At 40.7% G+C, this 26,412-nt stretch overlaps 1 long non-coding RNA gene and 1 pseudogene across 3 annotated transcripts in view; both read right to left on the reverse strand.

The window, feature by feature from the left end:
* Positions 1-22,857, reverse strand: part of LOC139362317 (uncharacterized) — a 109,824-nt gene extending 86,967 nt beyond the window's left edge. For all 3 annotated transcript variants that reach the window (XR_011620934.1, XR_011620935.1, XR_011620933.1), the window contains exons 1-2: positions 22,751-22,857; positions 11,621-11,789 (exon numbers count right to left, since the gene is read on the reverse strand). This is a non-coding gene — a long non-coding RNA (uncharacterized lncRNA). The remainder of the gene's footprint in view (positions 1-11,620; positions 11,790-22,750) is intronic.
* A 1,389-nt stretch (positions 22,858-24,246) lies between these two features.
* On the reverse strand, positions 24,247-24,848 carry LOC105493307 (beta-glucuronidase pseudogene; annotated as a pseudogene).
* Between the last annotated feature and the right edge of the window lie 1,564 nt (positions 24,849-26,412).

Here is a 26,412-nt window from a genome sequence, read left to right on the forward strand (position 1 = left end):
GAACAAAGCTGGACGGAGAATGACTTTGATGAGTTGAGAGAAGAAGGCTTCAGTCGATCAAACTTCTCAGAGCTAGAGGAGGAATTACGTAACCAGCACAAAGAAACTAAAAACCTTGAAAAAAGAATGGATGAATGGATAACTAGAATAATCATTGCAGAGATGACATTAAAAGAACTGATAGAGATGAAAACCATAACACGAGAAATACGTGACAAATGCACAAGCTTCAGTAACCAACTCGATCAACTGGAAGAAAGGGTATCAGCGATTGAAGATCAAATGAATGAAATGAAGCATGAAGAGAAGTGTGGAGAAAAAAGAGTAAAAAGAAATGAACAAAGCCTCCAAGAAGTATGGCACTATGTGAAAAGACCAAATCTACATCTGATTGGTCTACCTGAAAGAGATGGGGAGAATGGAACCAACTTGGAAAACATTCTTCAGGATATCACTGGAGAACTTCCCCAACCTAGCAAGGCAGGCCAACATTCAAATTCAGGAAATACCAAGAATGCCACAAAGATAGTCCTAGAGAAGAGCAACTCCAAGACACATAATTGTCAGATTCACCAAAGATGAAATGAAGGAAAAAATGTTAAGGGCAGCCAGAGAGAAAGGTCGGGTTATCCACAAAGGGAAGCCCATCAAACTAACAGCGGATCTCCCAGCAGAAACTCTACCAGCCAGAAGAGAGTAGGGGCCAATATTCAACATTCTTAAAGAAAAGAATTTTAAACCCAGAATTTCATATCCAGCCAAACTAAGCTTCAGAAGTGAAGGAGAAATAAAATCCTTTACAGACAAGCAAATGCTGAGAGATTTTGTCACCACCAGGCCTGCCCTACAAGAGATCCTGAAGGAAGCACTAAACATGGAAAGGAACAACAGGTACCAGCCATTGCAAAAACATGTCAAAATGTAAAGTCCATCGATGCTAGGAAGAAACTGTATCAACTAGCAAGCAAAGTAACCAGCTAATATCATAATGACAGGATCAAGTTCACACATAACAATATTAACCTTAAAAATAAATGGACTAAATGGTTCAATTAAAAGACACAGACTGGCAAATTGGATAAAGAGTCAAGACCCATCAGTTTGCTGTATTGAGAAGACCCATCTCATATGCAGAGACACACATAGGCTCAAAACAAAGGGATGGAGGAAGATCTACCAAGCAAATGGAAAACAAAAAAAAGCAGGGGTTGCAATCCTAGTCTCTGATAAAACAGACTTTAGACCATCAAAGATCAAAAGAGACGAAGAAGGCCACTACATAATGGTAAAGGTATCAATTCATCAGGAAGAGCTAACTATCCTAAATATATATGTACCCAATACAGAAGCACCCAGATTCATAAAGCAAGTCCTTAGAGGCTTATAAAGAAACTTAGACTCCCATACAATAATAATAGGAGAATTTAACACCCCTCTGTCAACGTTAGACAGATCAACAAGACAGAAAGTTAATAAGGATATCCAGGATTTGAACTCAACTCTGCACCAGGCAGACCTAACAGACATCTACAGAACTCTCCACCCCAAATCAACAGAATATACATTCTTCTCAGCACCACATCGTACTTACTCCAAAATTGACCACATAGTTGGAAGTAAAGCACTCCTCAGCAAAAGTACAAGAACAGAAATTATAACAAACTGTCTCTCAGACCACAGTGCAATTAAACTAGAACTCAGGATTAAGAAACTCAACCAAAACCGCTCAAGTACATGGAAACTGAACAACCTGCTCCTGAATGACTACTGGGTACATAACAAAATGAAGGCAGAAATAAAGATGTTCTTTGAAACCAATGAGAACAAAGATACAACATACCAGAATCTCTGGGACACATTTAAAGCAGTGTGTAGAGGGAAATTTATAGCACTAAATGCCCACAAGAGAAAGCAGGAAAGATCTAAAACTGACACCCTAACATCACAATTAAAAGAACAAGAGAAGCAAGAGCAAACACATTCAAAAGATAGCAGAAGGTAAGAAATAACTAAGATCCGAGCAGAACTGAAGGAAATAGAGACACAAAAAAACCCTCCAAAAAATCAGTGAATCCAGGAGCTGGTTTTTTGAAAAGATCAACAAAATTGACAGACTGCTAGCAAGACTAATAAAGAAGAAAAGAGAGAAGAATCAAATAGATGTAATAAAAAATGATAAAGGGCATATCACCATCGACCCACAGAAATACAAACTACCATCAGAGAATACTATAAACAACTCTATGCAAATAAACTACAAAACCTAGAAGAAATGGATAATTTCCTGGACACTTACACTCTCCCAAGACTAAACCAGGAAGAAGTTGAATCCCTGAATAGACCAATAACAGGCTCTGAAATTGAGGCAATAATTAATAGCCTACCAACCAAAAAAAGTCCAGGACCAGATTGATTCACAGCCAAATTTTACCAGAGGTACAAGGAGGAGCTGGTACCATTCCTTCTGAAACTATTCCAATCAACAGAAAAAGAGAGAATCCTCCTAACTCATTTTACGAGGCCAACATCATACTGATACCAAAGCCTGACAGAGATACAACAAAAAAAGAGAATTTTAGACCAATATCTCTGATGAACATCGATGCAAAAATCCTCAATAAAATACTGACAAACCGAATCCAGCAGCACATCAAAAAGCTTATCCACCATGATCTAGCGGGCTTCATCCCTGGGATGCAAGGCTGGTTGAACACATGCAAATCAATAAACGTAATCCAGCATATAAACAGAACCAAAGACAAAAACCACATGATTCTCTCAATAGATGCAGAAAAGGTCTTGATAAAATTCAACATTCCTTCATGTTAAAAACGCTCAATAAATTTGGTATTGATGGAACGTATCTCAAAATAATAAGAGCTATTTATGACAAACCCACAGCCAATATCATACTGAATGGGCAAAAACTGGAAGCATTCCCTTTGAAAACTGGAACAAGACAGGGATACCCTCTCTTACCACTCCGATTCAACATAGTGTTGGAAGTTCTGGCTAGGGGAATCAGGCAAGAGAAAGAAATAAAGGGCATTCTGTTAGGAAAAGATGAAGTCAAATTGTCCCTGTTTGCAGATGACATGATTGTATATTTAGAAAACCCCATTGTCTCAGCCCAAAATCTCCTTAAGTTGATAAGCAACTTCAGCAAAGTCTCAGGATACAAAATCAATGTGCAAAAATCACAAGCATTCTTATACACGAGTAACAGACAGAGAGCCAAATCATGAATGAACTCCCATTCACAATAGCTTCAAAGAGAATAAAATACCTAGGAATCCAACTTACAAGGGATGTAAAGGACCTCTTCAAGGAGAACTACAAACCACTGCTCAGTGAAATAAAAGAGGACACAAACAAATGGAAGAACATACCATGCTCATGGATAGGAAGAATCAATATCATGAAAATGGCCATACTGCCCAAGGTAATTTATAGATTCAATGCCATCCCCATTAAACTACCAATGACTTTCTTCACAGAATTGGAAAAAACTGCTTTAAAGTTCATATGGAACCAAAAAAGAGCCCGCATTGCCAAGACAATCCTAAGTCAAAAGAACGAAGCTGGAGGCATCATGCTACCTGACTTCAAACTATACTACAAGGCTACAGTAACCAAAACAGCATGGTACTAGTACCAAAACAGAAATATAGACCAATGGAACAGAACAGAGCCCTCAGAAATAATACCACACATCTACAGCCATCTGATCTTTGACAAACCTGACAAAAACAAGAAATGGGGAAAGGATCCCCTATTTAATAAATGGTGCTGGGAAAAATGGCTAGCCATAAGTAGAAAGCTGAAACTGGATCCTTTCCTTACTCCTTATACGAAAATTAATTCAAGATGGATTAGCTTGTTAGATCTAAAACCATAAAACTCCTATAAGAAACCCTAGGTAATACCATTCAGGACATAGTCATGGGCAAGGACTTCATGTCTAAAACACCAAAAGCAACAGCAACAAAAGCCAAAATTGACAAATGGGATCTAATTAAACTAAAGAGCTTCTGCACAGCAAAAGAAACTACCATCAGAGTGAATAGGCAACCTACAGAATGGGAGAAAATTTTTGCAATCTACATATCTGACAAAGGGCTAATATCCAGAACCTATAAAGAACTCAGTCAAATTTACAAGAAAAAAACAAACAACCCCATCAAAAAGTGGGCAAAGGATATGAACAGACACTTCTCAAAAGAAGACATTTATACAGCCAACAGACACATGAAAAAATGCTCATCATCACTGGCCATCAGAGAAATGCAAATCAAAACCACAATGAGATACCATCTCACACCAGTTAGAATGGCAATCATTAAAAAGTCAGGAAACAACAGGTGCTGGAGAGGATGTGGAGAAATAGAAACACTTTTACACTGTTGGTGGGACTGTAAACTAGTTCATCCATTGTGGAAAACAGTGTGGCGATTCCTCAAGGATGTAGAACTAGAAATATCATTTGACCCAGCCATCCCATTACTGGGGATATACCCAAAGGATTATAAGTCATGCTGCTATAAAGACACATGCACATGTATGTTAATTGTGGTACTATTCACAATAGCAAAGACTTGGAATCAACCCAAATGTCCATCAGTGACAGACTGGATTAAGAAAATGTGGCACATGGTATGTGTGCAAGATGGCCGAATAGGAACAGCTCCAGTCTCCAACTCCCAGCGCGAGCGACACAGAAGACCGGTGATTTCTGCATTTTCAACTGAGGTACTGGGTTCATCTCACTGGGGAGTGCCGGACGATCGGTGCTGGTCAGCTGCTGCAGCCTGACCAGCGAGAGCTGAAGCAGGGCGAGGCATTGCCTCACCTGGGAAGCGCAAGGGGGAAGGGAATCCCTTTTCCTAGCCAGGGGAACTGAGACACACAACACCTGGAAAATCGGGTAACTCCCACCCCAATACTGCGCTTTAAGCAAACAGGCACACCAGGAGATCATATCCCACACCTGGCCAGGAGGGTCCCACACCCACGGAGCCTCCCTCATTGCTAGCGCAGCAGTCTGTGATCTACCGGCAAGGCAGCAGCGAGGCTGGGGGAGGGGCGCCCGCCATTGCTGAGGCTTAAGTAGGTAAACAAAGCCGCTGGGAAGCTCGAACTGGGTGGAGCTCACAGCAGCTCAAGGAAACCTGCCTGTCTCTGTAGACTCCACCTCTGGGGACAGGGCACAGTAAACAATAACAAACGTAGCAGAAACCTCTGCAGACGCAAACGACTCTGTCTGACAGCTTTGAAGAGAGCAGTGGATCTCCCAACACAGAGGTTGAGATCTGAGAAGGGACAGACTCCCTGCTCAAGTGGGTCCCTGACCCCTGAGTAGCCTAACTGGGAGACATCCCCCACTAGGGGCAGTCTGACACCCCACACCTCACAGAGTGGAGTACACCCCTGAGAGGAAGCTTCCAAAGCAAGAATCAGACAGGTACACTCGCTGTTCAGAAATATTCTATCTTCTGCAGCCTCTGCTGCTGATACCCAGGCAAACAGGGTCTGGAGTGGACCTCAAGCAATCTCCAACAGACCTACGGCTGAGGGTCCTGACTGTTAGAAGGAAAACTATCAAACAGGAAGGACACCTACACCAAAACCCCATCAGTACATCACCATCATCAAAGACCAGAGGCAGATTAAACCACAAAGATGGGGAAAAAGCAGGGCAGAAAAGCTGGAAATTCAAAAAATAAGAGCACATCTCCCCAGGCAAAGGAGCGCAGCTCATCGCCAGCAACGGATCAAAGCTGGACAGAGAATGACTTTCACGAGATGAGAGAAGAAGGCTTCAGTCCATCAAATTTCTCAGAGCTAAAGGAGGAATTACGTACCCAGCGCAAAGAAACTAAAAATCTTGAAAAAAAAGTGGAAGAATTGATGGCTAGAGTAATTAATGCAGAGAAGGTCATAAACGAAATGAAAGAGATGAAAACCATGACACGAGAAATACGTGACAAATGCACAAGCTTCAGTAACCGACTCGATCAACTGGAAGAAAGAGTATCAGCGATTGAGGATCAAATGAATGAAATGAAGCGAGAAGAGAAACCAAAAGAAAAAAGAAGAAAAAGAAATGAACAAAGCCTGCAAGAAGTATGGGATTATGTAAAAAGACCAAATCTACGTCTGATTGGGGTGCCTGAAAGTGAGGGGGGAAATGGAACCAAGTTGGAAAACACTCTTCAGGATATCATCCAGGAGAACTTCCCCAACCTAGTAGGGCAGGCCAACATTCAAATCCAGGAAATACAGAGAACGCCACAAAGATACTCCTCGAGAAGAGCAACTCCAAGACACATAATTGCCAGATTCACCAAAGTTGAAATGAAGGAAAAAATCTTAAGGGCAGCCAGAGAGAAAGGTCGGGTTACCCACAAAGGGAAGCCCATCAGACTAACAGCAGATCTCTCGGCAGAAACTCTACCAGCCAGAAGAGAGTGGGAGCCAATATTCAACATTCTTAAAGAAAAGAATTTTAAACCCAGAATTTCATATCCAGCCAAACTAAGTTTCATAAGTGAAGGAGAAATAAAATCCTTTACAGATAAGCAAATGCTTAGAGATTTTGTCACCACTAGGCCTGCCTTACAAGAGACCCTGAAGGAAGCACTAAACATGGAAAGGAACAACCGGTACCAGCCATTGCAAAAACATGCCAAAATGTAAAGACCATCGAGGCTAGGAAGAAACTGCATCAACTAACAAGCAAAATAACCAGTTAATATCATAATGGCAGGATCAAGTTCACACATAACAATCTTAACCTTAAATGTAAATGGACTAAATGCTCCAATTAAAAGACACAGACTGGCAAACTGGATAAAGAGTCAAGACCCATCAGTCTGCTGTATTCAGGAGACCCATCTCACACGCAGAGACATACATAGGCTCAAAATAAAGGGATGGAGGAAGATTTACCAAGCAAATGGAAAACAAAAAAAAGCGGGGGTTGCAATACTAGTCTCTGATAAAACAGACTTTAAACCATCAAAGATCAAAAGAGACAAAGAAGGCCATTACATAATGGTAAAGGGATCAATTCAACAGGAAGAGCTAACTATCCTAAATATATATGCACCCAATACAGGAGCACCCAGATTCATAAAGCAAGTCCTTAGAGACTTACAAAGAGACTTAGACTCTGATACAATAATAATGGGAGACTTCAACACTCCACTGTCAACATTAGACAGATCAACGAGACAGAAAGTTAACAAGGATATCCAGGAATTGAACTCATCTCTGCAGCAAGCAGGCCTAATAGACATCTATAGAACTCTCCACCCCAAATCAACAGAATATACATTCTTCTCAGCACCACATCGTACTTACTCCAAAATTGACCACGTAATTGGAAGTAAAGCACTCCTCAGCAAAGGTACAAGAACAGAAATTATAACAAACTGTCTCTCAGACCACAGTGCAATCAAACTAGAACTCAGGACTAAGAAACTCAATCAAAACCGCTCAACTACATGGAAACTGAACAACCTGCTCCTGAATGACTACTGGGTACATAACAAAATGAAGGCAGAAATAAAGATGTTCTTTGAAACCAATGAGAACAAAGATACAACATACCAGAATCTCTGGGACACATTTAAAGCAGTGTGTAGAGGGAAATTTATAGCACTAAATGCCCACAAGAGAAAGCAGGAAAGATCTAAAATTGACACTCTAACATCACAATTAAAAGAACTAGAGAAGCAAGAGCAAACACATTCGAAAGCTAGCAGAAGGCAAGAAATAACTAAGATCAGAGCAGAACTGAAGGAGATAGAGACACAAAAAACCCTCCAAAAAATCAATGAATCCAGGAGCTGGTTTTTTGAAAAGATCAACAAAATTGACAGACCGCTAGCTAGACTAATAAAGAAGAAAAGAGAGAAGAATCAAATTGACGCAATTAAAAATGATAAAGGGGATATCACCACCGACCCCACAGAAATACAAACTACCATCAGAGAATACTATAAACACCTCTACGCAAATAAACTGGAAAATCTAGAAGAAATGGATAATTTCCTGGACACTTACACTCTTCCAAGACTAAAACAGGAAGAAGTTGAATCCCTGAATAGACCAATAGCAGGCTCTGAAATTGAGGCAATAATTAATAGCCTACCAACCAAAAAAAGTCCAGGACCAGATGGATTCACAGCTGAATTCTACCAGAGGTACAAGGAGGAGTTGGTACCATTCCTTCTGAAACTATTCCAATCAATAGAAAAAGAGGGAATCCTTCCTAACTCATTTTATGAGGCCAACATCATCCTGATACCAAAGCCTGGCAGAGACACAACAAAAAAAGAGAATTTTACACCAATATCCCTGATGAACATCGATGCAAAAATCCTCAATAAAATACTGGCAAACCGGATTCAGCACATCAAAAAGCTTATCCACCATGATCAAGTGGGCTTCATCCCTGGGATGCAAGGCTGGTTCAACATTCGCAAATCAATAAACATAATCCAGCATATAAACAGAACCAAAGACAAGAACCACATGATTATCTCAATAGATGCAGAAAAGGCTTTTGACAAAATTCAACAGCCCTTCATGCTAAAAACGCTCAATAAATTCGGTATTGATGGAACGTACCTCAAAATAATAAGAGCTATTTATGACAAACCCACAGCCAATATCATACTGAATGGGCAAAAACTGGAAGCATTCCCTTTGAAAACTGGCACAAGACAGGGATGCCCTCTCTCACCACTCCTATTCAACATAGTGTTGGAAGTTCTGGCTAGGGCAATCAGGCAAGAGAAAGAAATCAAGGGTATTCAGTTAGGAAAAGAAGAAGTCAAATTGTCCCTGTTTGCAGATGACATGATTGTATATTTAGAAAACCCCATTGTCTCAGCCCAAAATCTCCTTAAGCTGATAAGCAACTTCAGCAAAGTCTCAGGATACAAAATTAATGTGCAAAAATCACAAGCATTCTTATACACCAGTAACAGACAAACAGAGAGCCAAATCAGGAATGAACTTCCATTCACAATTGCTTCAAAGAGAATAAAATACCTAGGAATCCAACTTACAAGGGATGTAAAGGACCTCTTCAAGGAGAACTACAAACCACTGCTCAGTGAAATAAAAGAGGACACAAACAAATGAAGAACATACCATGCTCATGGATAGGAAGAATCAATATCATGAAAATGGCCATACTGCCCAAGGTAATTTATAGATTCAATGCCATCCACATCAAGCTACCAATGACTTTCTTCACAGAATTGGAAAAAACTGCTTTAAAGTTCATATGGAACCAAAAAAGAGCCCGCGTCTCCAAGACAATCCTAAGTCAAAAGAACAAAGCTGGAGGCATCACACTACCTGACTTCAAACTATACTACAAGGCTACAGTAACCAAAACAGCATGGTACTAGTACCAAAACAAAGATATAGACCAATGGAACAGAACAGAGTCCTCAGAAATAATACCACACATCTACAGCCATCTGATCTTTGACAAACCTGAGAGAAACAAGAAATGGGGAAAGGATTCCCTATTTAATAAATGGTGCTGGGAAAATTGGCTAGCCATAAGTAGAAAGCTGAAACTGGATCCTTTCCTTACTCCTTATACGAAAATTTAATTCAAGATGGATTAGAGACTTAAATGTTAGATCTAAAACCATAAAACTCCTATAAGAAAACCTAGGTAATACCATTCAGGACATAGTCATGGGCAAGGACTTCATGTCTAAAACACCAAAAGCAACAGCAGCAAAAGCCAAAATTGACAAATGGGATCTAATTAAACTAAAGAGCTTCTGCACAGCAAAAGAAACTACCATCAGAGTGAACAGGCAACCTACAGAATGGGAGAAAATTTTTGCAATCTACTCATCTGACAAAGGGCTAATATCCAGAACCTATAAAGAACTCAGTCAAATTTACAAGAAAAAAACAAACAACCCCATCAAAAAGTGGGCAAAGGATATGAACAGACATTTCTCAAAAGAAGACATTCAGACAGCCAACAGACACATGAAAAAATGCTCATCATCACTGGCCATCAGAGAAATGCAAATCAAAACCACAATGAGATACCATCTCACACCAGTTAGAATGGCAATCATTAAAAAGTCAGGAAACAACAGGTGCTGGAGAGGATGTGGAGAAATAGGAACACTTTTACACTGTTGGTGGGATTGTAAAGTAGTTCAACCATTATGGAAAACAGTATGGCGATTCCTCAAGGATCTAGAACTAGATGTACCATATGACCCAGCCATCCCATTACTGGGTATATACCCAAAGGATTATAAATTATGCTGCTATAAAGACACAAGCACACGTATGTTTATTGCAGCACTATTCACAATAGCAGAGACTTGGAATCAACCCAAATGTCCATCAGTGACAGATTGGATTAAGAAAATGTGGCACATATACACCATGGAATACTATGCAGCCATAAAAAAGGATGAGTTTGTGTCCTTTGTAGGGACATGGATGCAGCTGGAAACCATCATTCTCAGCAAACTATCACAAGAACAGAAAACCAAACACCGCATGTTCTCACTCATAGGTGGGAACTGAACAATGAGATCACTTGGACTCAGGAAGGGGAACATCACACACCAGGGCCTATCATGGGGAGGGGGGAGGGGGGAGGGATTGCATTGGGAGTTATACCTGATGTAAATGACGAGTTGATGGGTGCAGCACACCAACATGGCACAAGTATACATATGTAACAAACCTGCACGTTATGCACATGTACCCTACAACTTAAAGCATAATAATAATAAATAAATTTAAAAAAAAAAAAAAAGAAAATGTGGCACATATACACCATGGAATACTATGCAGCCATAAAAAAGGATGAGTTCATGTCCTTTGTAGGGACACGGATGCAGCTGGAAACCATCATTCTCAGCAAACTATCGCAAGAACAGAAAACCAAATACCGCATGTTCTCACTCATAGATGGGAACTGAACAATGAGATCACTTGCACACAGGAAGGGGAGCATCACACACCGGGTCCTATTGTGGGGAGGGAGTTGGGGGGAGGGATAGCATTAAGAGATATACCTAATGTAAATGATGAGTTAATGGGTGCAGCACACCAACATGGCACATGTATACATATGTAACAAACCTGCATGTTGTGCATATGTACCCTAGAACTTAAAGTATAAAAAAAAGAAAAAATAAGAGTCACCTCATTAGCATAAACTCATATATGGTTAACAGGGGTGTATTAGGAATAGCAAAAGACTCTCCACTTACTTCTATCACTCAGAAATTCCAAAGGTTTTACTAGCTCTATGACAGGAATCAGGAACAAAGACCTTAAATGATATTTCTTATTATATCACAATATCACACTAATAATTTCAAGACTATAGAAAAAGACTCCAAATTTGGAGCATGACTAGAGAATATATATATATTCTCTCTCTCTCTATATATATATACACACACACACACACATATATATTTATATATACACACATAAGCATGTGTGTCTTTATAGATAGATATCCCCCTCTATATATTCCTCTATAAATCAAAATAAAATAATGATCAGATAAAGAACAAATAAAATTTGTTAATAAGAATCTTTATACCTTTAAAGAGTATTTTCAGAGCAGGGTCCATATATGCAGCTGTATCTCCAATTTTCCTTTTGTCTTCACTTATTCACCAATCTCACTTCTTGACGTGAAGTTCACACCGTCAGTTGATGGACCAGGGCCTCAGACTCCTCCATTCTCGGTATTATGGCATATATTGACACTACAGTAGATCAAATGAATTTTAATTCAGAGCAAGCACAAATATGTTGGACTTTTTACAAAGCTATGTCCTTTGATTCTACAATAGAGCATCGACAAGAAAAAAGTATGATAGGAAGTTATGAATCATCACAAGAGCTTACCTTCTCCACCATACCCCCATTAATTTCATACATTTTAAATACTTTAAATGTAACAAAATGTAATAAAAATCATATATATATACTTCCCTGGATTAAGCACCGTGACCATTTTATCACATTGGATTTGTCTCATTCTAAAGCTCCAGTTCTTTCCGGATCACTCTGGTCCTCGATATTGTATTGTGCCATAATAAAAAGCAAATGTAATGATGTCCCCCAAGTACTGTAAGATCCATAAGTGCCTTCTTATGGATAATTTTTATTGCTCTTACAATATCTGAATCAATATATATCTCATGTATATTTTAATATATTACATAATATATAATATGCATATTAAGAGGCATCTTGAATTGTAAAAGTATCTGTTTTGAACAGAAGTGCTTAACTTACATAGACATAATGCTACAAGAAATATACTAACTAAGGAAGAACTTTGAAATTAAGCAACTCTTATACTCATTCAAAGAATGTTAAAGCAAAGGTATAGGCACATCCCCTCATAGAATGCACTCCTAGTGTCGCTGAGTGAGGTCGACAGCAACCTTTTCTAAGACAGAACACCCCACTGGTGAGACAGGGCCCAAGTCAGAGCAGAATGGAGTGGGGCTCCCAGTGAGGAGGAAGCCTGTGCTAACATTCATTAGCCCTAATGAATGTTTTTCACTGGGTCCAGACCCCGCCTCAGCTCTCCCCGGCTGGCTGGCCATGGTAGACACTAAGTATACTTGAGCTTCCACTTCTTTATTTTCTTAGGCCATTCTGAATAAGTAAAAATGTATTGTATTTTTTAACATAATAGTTAACAAATATGAAGTAATTTCACTAAATATGTGTTGTGTGCATGTGTGTGTGTTTATGATTTTTTATGTCCACAATTACATCTTCCAAGGACTAAAATAAATCTCATCAGAGGGTCTCCTAAGCACAACCATTGAAGGAAGAGCTCCATATGTTTTCACCTTGTTGAAGCAACAAGAAATTAGGCCACATTTGAACAAGGAGCTTTTTGAGAGAAGTACATTGATATCTCAAAAACCAGTAATTGATTATTATTAATCAATTTATTCCAAGTCTTTTTCCCTTATAATATAGAAGTCAATAATTTACAGAGATAATTGTGTCAAGGACTCAGTTTTTCACCTGCAAAATGAGAATATCTCCCTCACAGGATTATTGAGAATCAATATGATGATATATGTACACTAGTGTTCACTAGGCACTCAGCCAACTGTAATTACTGTTCCTTGTTTTATTCTTATTATCCTGGAATGGCCAGTCCCTTATGTTTTCATTAGCATCTGTTCTCCCAGGTCTCTGTCAGTCTCATCTGTCTGACACAGTGGGAGCTGAGCCTTTCTCAGCCAAGATTCAATATATGGTGCCCGATGATACTGTTTACCTCAATTTTATCAAAATCACTGTGATGATACCACACATGAATGATAGGTGTTACCACAAGACAAAAGGCACAAGCATGCATTCTCTGTGAGGAGAAGGGGGACCTCAGGGCCATGCCTCAGGCCACTGTAACAACTGAAGATACAAGTAGGACCCAGTCACCCCATCCCCAAGCTCTGCCCTAGGCAGCTTGTCTCCCTGGGTTCCCAGAATGCTGCCTGTCACGTCCGCATGGCCTCTTGCCAATTTTGAGCTCCCTCTCAGCCCTGATGGCAGGCCATGGTAGACACTAAATATACCTGAGCTTCCTTCTCTTGGGCAGACACTAAGTATATTTGAGATTCCTCCCATGTGGGCAAACCCAGTGCTCCAATCTTCTGGTGACAGCAAGCTCCACACCAAGGATGGCTTCACCACAAAGCACGCCAAGCACCTGGAAGTGCCCAGGCAGAGCCCCCCACAACAGTGCAGTACCTCCCTAAGACCTGATGGCACCCTTTGCTTTCACTAAAACCTCAACCTGGAGGCCTGCCCCTGTGAATTCAGCAGATATTATGACATGCCCAAACTGCTGACTGAGTGTGCTCCAGTGGCTCCTTTGGCACTGATGGCCAGGTATGCTTCTGACAGGAGGACTGATAGGGATGGATGGTGGGGGACAGCTGGAGCAGAGCAGCAATCCATACTCATTAACTGGGGACAGAATAATCCATTAAAGGCTTAGAGCAATCCTAAATGTGAGTGTAAATGTGAATGAACTCCAGATAAATCAAGTAATTGAAGAGGCAGCTCCACATCTGAAATTTCAAATGGAGCTTTAGATACCATCATATTCACTGTCAACAGTTTCCTTACTTGGAATTTACAAGATGCCTTCATATCCTTTTCTCATTTAATCATCCTTTGTCCAATATGAGGTGTTTATTAATATCCCATAATAGAAACAAAAATACTCCTGAGTCATTCAGGTATCAAGGGGTAGAGCTAAGATTTGAGCCCACATCACCTGACTCCTAATTTTACATTTCTTCCACATCTTGCCATAAAAGCGTGAATTGAAGTACCTGTGATTTGTTGATGTGCTTATACTCATAGCTGGTAAGTATAGAATTATACAAAGAATCATGGAACCTGAGGAAACAGAGGCTTGAGTTGATTCAACTGAAATGTACAAGCAAAAGTGCTTTAAAATGATGAGCCCCTAGCTGAGTGTTGTGATTCACACTTCTAATCCCAGCACCTTGGGAGGCCAAGGGAGAAGGATGGCTTGAAGCCAGGAGTTCAGTAACAGCCAGGGCTACAAACCAAGACCCCATCTCTACAAAAAAAATGTAAAAATTAGCTGAGTGTGGTGTTGTACACCTGTAGTCCTGGCTACTTGGGAGGCTGAGGCAAGAGCATCTCTTGAGCCTGGGAGTTCAAGACTGCAGTGAGTTATGATTGTGTCATTGCACTCCAGCCAGCCTAGTTGAGACCCTGTCTCAAAAAAAAAAAAAAAAAAAAAAAAATAGATGAGCTCCTGTTCCATGCAGCAAATTATTTTTCCCAGCATCACATTGGCTGTGATAGGGCTGAGACGATAACTCTATTCTCCTGGCTGCTAGCTAGCCTCGTGCTTACTCCACCTAATGGAGGGTGATTTGAAAGATTTTTCCTAAAGCCTTTTTAGACTTCTTATCCTCTTCTTTTAAATGTAAAGCAAAGTATCAGATTTCTTGGCACCTTTGTAAAAGTGATTTAATGTTGATAGTTGCTATGGATTGGCTGTGTTCCCACTCAAATCTCACTTTGAATTGTAGTAATCCCCATGTGTCAAGGGCGATTACTTTGGACTGTGGACTTTTGAGTTAATGCTGAAGGGAGCTAAGATTTTGGGGGATTGTTGGTAAGGCATGATTGTTTTTCAAATGTGAGGACATGAGATTTGGGAGGGGCCATGGGTAGAATGACACGGTTTGGCTGTGTCCCCACCCACATCTCATCATGAATTGTAATGATCCTCATGTGTCAAGGACGGGGCCAGGTGGAGATAATTAAATCATGGGGGCAGTTTCCCCCAACTATTCTCACGGTAGTGAATAAGTCTTACAAGATCTGGTGGGTTTATAAATGGGAGTTCCCTTGTACAAGTTCTCTTGCCTGTTGCCATGTAAGACATGAATTTGCTCCTCATTCGCCTTACACCATGATTGTTAGGCCTTCCCAGACATGTGGAACATGAGTCCATTAAACTCCTTCCTTCATAAATTACCCAGTCTCAGGTATGTCTTCATTAGCAGCATGAGAATGGACTAACACAGTAGTAAAGCTTTCTGATGGGTTCAAGTGTAAAAGTCAATGGATAGCCTCACCTGATCCAGAAGTATCATTACTGACATGTACCTATGAGCATTAACATGAGCCCAAAGTTTCTCTATATCCTCTTTTGGGGCAAATAAGAAGCAGGTTAGACAGCTATAGAAGAGAAAACAGACATACAGCCAAATGTATAAAGCTTTGAAAATTGCTGTCTTATTCCATTTGTGTTGCTCTAAAGGAATACCCGAAGCTGGGTAATTTATAAAGAAAAGTTTATTTGGCTCACAATTCTGCAGGCTGTACAGGAAGCATGGTACCAGCATCTGTTTCTGGTGAGGCCTCAGGAAGCTTTCAACCATGGCAGGAGGTGAAGGGGAGCTGGTGTGTCACATGGCAAGAAAGGAACAAAGGGGATGGAGGTGCCACACTCTTTTAAACAACCAGCTCTCCTGTGAAAAAACAGAACAAGAACTCATTCATTCTGTAAGAAATGCACCAAGCCACTCTTGAAGTATCCGCCCCATAACCCAGACACCTTCAACCAAACCCTGCCTTCAGCACTGGGGACCAAATTTAAACATGAGATTTGGAGGGAACCAATATCCAAACTATATCATTCTACCCCTTCCCTCCCAAATCTAATGACCTTCTCACACTGCAAAAAAGAATCATCCCTTCCCAATAGTCCCCCAAAATTTTAACTCACTCCAAGCATCAGCTTAAAAGTCCAATCTGAGACTGAGCATGGTGGCTCACAACTGTATTTCCAGCACTTTGAGAGGTCAAGGTGGGCAGAACACTTGAGGTCAGGAGTTCGAGACCAGCCTGGGCAACATGGTGAAATCTGTCTCTACTAAAAATATAAAAATTAGTGAGGTATGGTGGCATACACCTGTAATTCCAGCTACTTGGGAGGCTGAGGCAAGAGTATCACTTGCAACTAGGAGGAAGAAGCTTCAATGAGCTGAGATCGTGCCACTGCATTCCAGCCTGGGAGACCAAGTGAGACCCTTTCTCAAAAAATAATAATAATAATAATAATAAATTTTAAAAGTCCAATCTGAGACTCAAGGAAAGTTCCTTCCATCTATAAGCCTGTACGATCAAAAACAAGTTATGAGAAATAAAAACAAAAATCATGTGATCATCTCAACAGATGCAGAAAAAGCATTTGACAAAACCCAGCATCCCTTTATGATCAAAACCCTCCGCAAAATCGGTATGAAAGGGACATACCTCAAAGTAATAAAAGCCATCTATTATAAACCCACAGCCAACATTATACTGAATGGGGAAAAGTTGAAATCATTCCACCTGAGAACTGGAACAAGACAAAGATGACTACTTTCACCATTTCTGTTCCATTTCTATTCAACATAGTACTGTAAGTCTAGCCAGAGGAATCAGACAAGAGAAATAAATAAAGGGCAACCGCAACCAAATCGGTAAAGAGGAAGTCAAGCTGTCACTGTTCACCAATGATATGATCATATACCTAAAAAACCCTAGAGACTCATGCAAAAACCTCCTAGATCTGATCAATGAATTCAGTAAAGTTTCAGGATAGAAAATCAATATACACAAATCAGTACCACTGCTATTATACACCAACAATGACCAAGCTGAGAATCAAATCAAGAACTCAACCCCCTTTACAATAGCCACAAAAAAAAAAAAAAAAAAAAAAATCATAAAATACTTAGGAATATACCTACCAAGGAGATGAAAGATCTCTACAAGGAAAACTACAAAACACTGCTAAAAGAAATTGTAGATGATACAAACAAATAGAAACACATTCCATGCTCATGGATTTGAAGAATCAATATTGTGAAAATGATCATACTGCCAAAAGCAACTTACAAATTCAATGCAATTCCCATAGAAATACCATCATCATTCCTCACAGAACTAGAAAAAACAATCCTAAAATTCATATGGAACCAAAAAAAGAGCCCACATAGTCAAAGCAAGACTAAGCAAAAAGAACAGATCTGGACATATCACATTACCTGATTTTAAACTATAGTACAAGGATATAGTTACCAAAACAGCATGGTAGTGGTATAAAAATAGGCTTGTAGACCAATGGAACAGAATAGAGAACCCAGAAATAAAGCCAAATACTTACAGCCAACTGATTTTCAACAAAGCAAACAAAAACGAAGTGGGGAAAGGACACCCTATTCAACAAATGGTGCTAGGATAATTGACAAGCCACAAGTAGGAGAATGAAACTGGATCCTTATCTCTCACCTTATGCAAAAATTAACTCAAGATTGATCAAGAACTTAAATCTGGCTGGGCGTGGTGGCTCATGCCTGTAATCTCACCACTTTGGGAGGCCAAGGTGGGTGGATCATGAGGTCAGGAGATTGAGACCATCCTGGCCAACACGGTGAAACCTCATCTCTACTAAAAAAAATACAAAAAATTAGCTGGGCGTGGTGTCAGGCACCTATAGTCCCAGCTACTAGGGAGGCTGAGGCAGGAGAATGGCATGAACCTGGGAGGTGGAGCTTGCAGTGAGCTGAGATCGTGCCACTGCACTCCAACCTGGGTGACAAAGCGAGACTCTGTCTCAAGAAAAAAAACAACAACAAAAAGAAAAACAGGAAAAGAACTTAAATCTAAGACCTGAAATCATAAAAATTCTAGAAAATAACATCAAAAAAACTCTTCTAGACATTGGCTTAAGCCAAAAACCCAAAAGCAAATGCAACAAATAGAAAGATAAATAGGTAGGACCTAATTAAACTAAAAAACTTCTGCAGAGCAAAGAAATAGCAGAGTAAACAGCCCCAAGGGAAAAAAAAATACTCCTGTCAAAAAGTGGACTAAGGACATGAATAGACAATTCTCAAAAGAAGATATACAAATGGCCAACATGGGAAAAAATGCTCAACATCACTAATGATCAGGCAAATGCAAATCAAAACCACAATGCGATACCACCTTACTCCCGCAAGAATGGCCATAATTAAAAAATCAAAAAATAACAGATGTTGGTGTGGATGTGGTGAAAAGTAGAACTACTGTTTGATTCAGCAATCCCAGTCTTGGGTATCTACTTAGAGGAAAAGAAATCATTATATGAAAAAGACACTTGAACATGCATGTTTATAGCAGCACAATTCACAATTGCAAAAATATGGAACTTGCCTAAATGCCCATCAACCAATGAGTGGATAAAGAAAATGTGGTATACAGATACCATGGAATACTGCTCAGCCCTAAAAAAGAATGAAATTATGGCATTCACAGCAACCTGGATAGAATTGGAGACCATAATTCTAAGTGAAGTAACTCAGGAATGGAAAACCAATCATATGTTCTCACTTGTAAATGAGAGCTAAGCTATGAGGATGCAAAGGCATATATAAGAGTGACATAATGGACTCTGGGGACTTAGGGGAAGGGTGGGAAGGGGGGTGAGGGATAAAAGAGTACACCTTGGGTACAGTGTACACTGCTTGGGTGACAGGTGCACAAAAATCTCAGAAATCATCACTAAAGAACTTTTTCATCCAACCAACCAGCACCTGTTCCTCCAAAACTATTGAAACAAGAAAACAAAAACGACCTGAGCATGGTGACTCACACCTGTAATCCCAGCGCTGTGGGAGGCCAAGGTGGGCGGATCACGAGGTCAGGAGTTCGAAACCAGCCTGATCAACATGATGAAACCCTGTCTCTACAAAAACAAAAAACAAACAAACAAACAAACAAAAACAAGTAGTATCTGTTGATATTGTAAAGAGCAAATCAAACTACTGTTATAGCACATCTGGTTTTCTAATGAGAAAATGCTTATAAAGTATGTCTAGAGAGGGAAATCCTGCTCACTTAAATAGGATAAATTACATCTTCCAGAGGTCCTAGTAAGAGTGAGTGAAGAACAATGAGTCAGGGACCTAAAGAAAATACTGAGTTATAATTACAATGTCCACATTAACAACATAAAAGAACACTTATAATTTCAATGACTAATAAGGCCTTTCATTCTCTCCTACCACTTTCCTGTTTCTCTTACTGTTTCTGGGGTGATAGTGTTGAAAATAATGATTCCTAGGTACTTTTACAGAATAGCAATATTTAGTAACCACGATTTGGTATAAAAGGATTATCAGGTTAATTTATATACAATTTTGCAAGAAAAGTGTGGTAACTTACTGATCTTTTTCTGAAGCATACGCCAGCCACAAGAACTGCTAACAATTCTGTATAGTATAGCAGTTCGCCTCTCAGTTGTGTCTTATGCACTGCCATGTTTATACATGGGATCCTAACCTTTTAGACTGAAATACATTTAAAAAGTTATAATCTTCAGGTCTCAGAAACTATATATTTAGTTTACATATTTTCATTCCATTAAGAAAAGGTTTAGCATTTGAGTAAGAACATGACACATTGTGCTTTCTTAATATCATATTGTCTTTAGCATATAACCACCTTTAGATTAAAAACCTGGAGGAAAATGGTTATCTGCCAAAAAGTAATTTTCTTCCCTCAATATTTAGGTGAAAACAGAAGGGACAAAGTGAAATACAGCCTGGAAGAATATAGGTTATCTTCAGTAATTAACTACACAAATATCAAATATCTATCTATCTTGAACCTGTGTAGACATGGCTTTAGATAAATTTAATCTTTCATCTGATATGAAAGATAGAATTGTATAGCAAGGGATACAAAGACAGGTATAGAAAGACAGAATTGCCTGACATAAAAATTATTCTAGAATATAAAACATAATTTTAGAAAATGATAAATATGATGGGGTATTATTTATTCATAATTCTGGAAAAGTAATAAAAATACATTCACTATAATATTTAACCAAAAGCATAAACATTCTTTTTAAAAGTAGTACTTGTTATTCATTATGTGCCTTTTTAAATTAATTCAGTTATCTTTACTGTATATGATTTTCTCTATATAGATTTCTATTCTGTATGTTACATTCTATTTTTTACTTATAAGCAAATCATTTTTTAAACTTAAATGTGTTAACTCTCTTGAAGTCATGTGCTATCAATAAATAATAAACAATATTGAGAATATTACCTTGAAAAATAAAAAAAAAGTTATGTTCTTCCGAGATACGATGATGAAATAAAGATTGATAAATATTTCCATTCCAAAATCGAGAAATAGGCCAAAAATAAGGGGCAACAGGTTCCACAGAAATCTGCAATCCAGTAGAGCAGACATTAAACCTTAAAGCTCCAAAATAATCTCCCTTGGCTCCATGTCCCACATCCAGGCCACACTGGTGCGAGGGATGTGCCCCCAAGGTCTTGGGCAGCCCCACCCCTATGACCCTGCTGGGTGCAGCTCACACGGCTGCCTTCATGGGTTGGAGTCGAATGCCTGCGGCTTTTCAAGGCTGAAGGTATAGCTGGCTCTTCCATTCTGGGATCTGGAAGGTAGTGGCCTGTTCCTACAGCTCCACTAGTAGTGCCTCGGTGAGGACTCTCCATGGGGGGCTTCAACCCCATATTTCACCTCAGCACTGCCCTATCGAGTCTTTCTACAGGGCCTCGACTCCTGCAGGAGGCTTTTTCCTGGGCACCCAGTCTTTCCACTATATCCTCTGCAATCTACAGGAAAGTGCCAAGGCTCCACCACTCTTGCCTTCTGCCCGCCTGCAGAACTAACACCATGTGGAAGCCTACGAGGCTTATGGCTTGTGCCCTCCAGAGCAGTTGCCCAAGCAGTATCTGGGGCCCTTTGAGCTGAGGCTGGAGCCAAAGCAGCTAGGATTCGGGGAACAGTGTCCTGACTCTGTACAGGGTAATGAGGGGCTCCAGGCTTGGTTCCCGAAATCATCTTTCCTCCTAGACCTCTGGACTTGTGAAGGGAGAGGCTACCTTGAAGATTACCTTCAATAATGTATAATATAAATGGGATTCAAATTTCTTATTACCTTTCTTCATGGGTTTTCTGGCCTCTAAAATGGAAAAAAGATTAATTCTGTTCCTAAAGATATGTATCTAACAAGAAGATCTGTAACAAGTCAGATACCAAGCAGAGTTAACCACACAGTAGAAAAATGTGTCCGTACATGCTGTCATTGGGTGCCAACATCAAGCTCTAAGGTGAAATTTAAGTAATAGAAAGAGGAAAAGTATTTATTTAAATGTACCAAAACATGAAACGTTTTATTGACTGGCAGAGGTAAAGTTATAGATTTACCAGAAGGTAAGAATACTAGTTGAGGGTGTTGTTTCCCCCACCCTCCTACAAAATGCTGCTTCCACAGTTTCTCCAGAATTTGCAGTTACATTCTGACTCCACATATTCCCTACTCCCTGGTTTCAGAGGAGGGTCCAAATCTCTTTATTTTCCAAATTGATCACTTTGAACCCTGACATTTTTGGGTCCCAGACTTTAACAATAAGCCTCAGTCCTCTTTACTAGCTCAATCATTTCTGCCTGCCATCTTTCATTCTTCTCAGAAAAAGCTCACTTTATGGGCTGATACCTGGAATCCTAGTGGTCATCAGAAAATGGGTTTTAATACTTGGCAGTCACATGCATGCTTGATATTTCCCAATCTCAATGCCTAGGATGACATATGCCCTCTGTCTTGTAACCAGAAAAATGTCATTTGTCCTCAGACTAAAGAGATCATGGAGAACTGTTTCAGCAATAGATATGGAGCAAGGAAGCATTATTCTTTCCTATGCCTGCATGGAACAGCAACTGAGGTTAAAGATAATACTCCCCTGTTTTCAATCTTTCGATGGCTTTCTATCATAAACTATTTTGTGGACTTAGGGAAAAATCAAAACATATTTCCTGTCTACAGGATTGCAAAAGCTCTATTCACATGATGTGGCCCTCACTAAGTCTCCATTATTATTTCCCACCTCTCTCTCCCTCCCCCACTACACTCCAGCCATGGTGTCTTACTGCTGTTCTTCAAACATAACAAGCACTTTCCCATCACAGGGCTTTTGCACTTGCTGTTCCCCCACTCCTCCTAAAGATCTTCACACAGATACTTGATGGTTAACTCTCTTACATTATTCGGTTTTTCATCCAAATGTCACTTCCCTGGAAACAATTTTGCTGACCACCCTAAGGCAACAACCCAATATCAGTATCTGCTTACTCTGTGTTGTTTGTCTTCACAGCAGTAATGACTTTCTGGATTTTTATATGTGTTTGTTTATGCATATGTGTTAGCATATAAACTCCATGAAGGCTGAGGTTTTGTCAGTTCTCTTTATTGTTGTATCTATGGTACCTAGAATGGTGCCTGACAGAAAGGTTCTATATAAATGTATGTTAAATGAAGGATTTGACCAAGGAGTATCATCAAAATTCCTGTTGCCTGAGGTCAGCCAGTAGCTGACTTCTCTGTTGCCCCTTGCTTCAAGCAGCTGGTTGAGTAATTGCATTATACACATTGGGTGGCCAAGTGCCATTCTGAGAACTAATTTTCTAGTTTTAAAGAAACTATAAAATTGATCTGAAGAAACTGCTAGAGCCAACAGTAATTCAGGAATTCATCCCACCAGCTGAGCACTAATTTATTGACTTTCCTCTGAAGATGGGTGCTAGACCTTTGGCAAACAATGGCAGCAAATCACAGCAAGAGTTAAGACCTATCTTGCCTTAGCACTGCTATATTCCTATGGTCAAAAGTGTTTCATAGTATAATCACATCCTCTTGTTTAAGTGGCATATATTTAGGATTGTTATTTTTCTTTGGCATACACATAAACAGGGGCCAAAATTGAACTCAACTGCTGTATATTGGCTACATCAAAGAATGTAGTAAGAATCTGGACTTTGTGGTGGGGGGGGGTGGGGTTTGAATGGACAAACTATATTACAATTTTCCTCTGATATTTTACAAATAAACTTTTCCATCGATGAGTCTACACACACTGGTTCTACATTTTTTTACCATCAAATTCTGTTTTGAACATTACCATGCCATTGAAGAAAACTGTTCTCTCCAAGGTCATTCTTCACTCACCTGTATCAGTCATTAAAACCAATGCCTCTTTCCAAATTTTCCACAACAGCTTTCAAAACTTGTGACATTCTGGGTCTCCTCCCATAACTGACTGCCACTTTACAGGCAGTACAATGTAGAATAAAATGCATGGAAAATAAAGTCATACCATTCTGGATCAAGCAAATCTGTTCCAGTTTTGAATTCTCACTCAGCCACCTATTCGCTACACAACTTCAAACTAGTGGGTTCACAAACCTCTAAGCTTTACTTTCCTAACCTATATAATGGAAGTCATCATATCCACCAAATGTTGTGGTTATAAAAACTAAATAATAATATTGTCTTTGGCATATGGTAGACATTAAATGAATGTCAGTTTTCATCTTTCTTTTGTATCCTCTATCACTTCCTTGACTATTTTGTCTTCTTTCAACAAAGTCTCTCCTGTTATTTTCATTTATTCTATTAACTATCACTTTTTGAAGGGTTCATGTAAATATTCAGCTCCATACTTCTCACTGAAAATGTCTTAATTACTTACAAAATTTGTAAGTCACTGATATGTTCTTACATTACCCTAATGTAATGCCCCACGGGATGGGGCAGGAAGGTGGGCGCCTGCGGTGGAGGCAGGATGGTACCTACGTGGAGGTGTCGGCCATGTCGAGGATGGTCCCTGGTGGCAGGGTGGAGGGGGTGAGCATATTGTTTATGGTGATAGTGATGCGGAGGTGGGAGGGCAGCGGCCCCACCTGGAACAAGCTGCTGATGTCGGTGTCGAAGGAGAGGTAGACCCCTCATGCTCTAGCGCGTCGACCCCATTCACCCACGCAATGGCATAGGAGTGGGCACTGCCAATCCTCAGCACCACTCTTGTGTGCAGGTCCTGGGTCCATTGCTCTGGCAGGGTCCCCTCCCGTTCGTACCACATCTGGCCTAGAAAATGCCGCAGCCGCCAGTCCTGGCCAATGTCGTTGAAGCTGGAGGGAACCGGCATGTCCAGGATGGGGTCCGACTCTCGCAGCAGACGCGGATACCACTGCTCCTAGAAGCCACGGCACCGGTTGTCGAAGAAGTCGGCGCAGAAGCTCCTCCAGAGGCCGTCCAGCTTCTTGCGCTCCTGCGACGGCCTCTCTCGGGGACACAGCATCCAGCCCTGCAGCGCCAGCACGCAGCCCCACAACAGTGGCCAGAGCGCCGACCAGGCGTGCGCCGACCAGGCGTCCGCCGCCCCCCAGACCATGCTTTCCGCTCCTCCGCTGGGCCGCCGTCTGCCGGGCTATGAGCAGCGCAGGAGGAGCCCTGCGGACTGGTCGCGCGCGACGTGATGCACCGGTCGCGCCGAGGAAAAGTATTTTTTAAAAACCAAGAGATTTGAACTGAGGAACAATTACAAATACCCAAAGGGATGATTTGTTCCCCTGTGTTTAAAAGTCTTGGTGCTAGACAATCAAGGATGTTTCCAACACATACCTAGAAGACTCTGACCTTCTAGCACCACTGTTCAGGTTAAACCCGGCCCCGTCCTAAGTGACTGCCTGTGCCTCTCTGTATTCTAGTCTTTCACTCCCAGCTGCAGCTGGTAGCTGGCAGCGTTTGACCTGCAGTGGGAGCTGCAGCTCACCTTTGTTCATAACACCGCCATCCGTCTGCAGCCTCCAGTCAGAGCTTCAAGGTGAGCCTGGGGAGACCTCTACAGGTGCCTGTGGTTTCACTGTAACTACCTAAACTATTCATTCTCTTATCAAGCACCCAGTCCCAGTACTGTCCAGGTACAATAAGGAGCCCAAAGATAATTTTTTTAAGATTAATTCCTGCTATGAAGAAACTAAACTCAGCGTGCTCTTGAAGGAGCTCCCTCTAACTTATGACTATTATGGGTAAGAAAGCACTGTGGCATCTGCAGCACTTAGATTGGTAGGAGTATTCTGCAAGACCTGTGCCATTAATTTTCTCAAGTTTGCTCCCAGGGAAAGAGGTGACTGGGGAAGAGGGGGAGCACAAAAAATAGGGGGCTGGGGGAAAGCCAGTAACCAGAGAAAAGACCTTTCTACAACTGGAAAGCATACTAAGAAAGCAGACCTATCCATCTACTGGGATTAAAGGGAATACAAAATGAAAGAAAAAAAAAAAGTTATTCCTTGCAAAGCTAGGATGACCAGATGGCCCCTCGCCACCTTGTAGAAAGGAGTCTGAAAGTCAGCTAATCACCAGCCTGTTTGTGAGGAAGAGCCGGTAAGAACTCCGCCTTTGCACAGTAAATCTGTATCATCTATATTCTTCTTTTTCCCTCCACTCAGCATCCCTACACCCAGCCAGCATGCGCATCAAGGAAAGCAGGCTGGTGGTAAACTTCAGGGCAGAGATCCTCTTCTGAAGGCAGCTAGTACTGTCTCACCCAGCTAAGCCTTGCTTCTAGACAACAGCACTGCCTCGCTCAAGAAATTATCCCTCTGCATCAGGCCAGATGCAGTGGCTCACACCTGTAATCTCAACATTTGGGAGGTCGAGGCAGGCAGATCATTTGAGGCCACGAGTTCGAGACCAGCCTGGCCAACATAGTGAAACCCTCTCTCTACTAAAAATGCAATAAGTAGCCAGGTGTGGTGGTGCATGCCTGTAGTCCCAGCTATCCAGAAGGCTGAGCCAGAATTGCTTGAACCCGGGTGGCGGAGGTTGCAGAAGTTGTGGTGAGCCTAGATCGCACCACTGCACTCCAACCTGGGTGACAAGAGTAAGATTCTGTCTCAAAAGTCACTAGTCTGCATGAGACACAGAAGCTTTCCCCAAAATTCAAACAGCCATGG

Source organism: Macaca nemestrina, chromosome 3, assembly GCF_043159975.1.
Source record: "Macaca nemestrina isolate mMacNem1 chromosome 3, mMacNem.hap1, whole genome shotgun sequence".
In the NCBI taxonomy this organism is placed as follows: domain Eukaryota; kingdom Metazoa; phylum Chordata; class Mammalia; order Primates; family Cercopithecidae; genus Macaca; species Macaca nemestrina.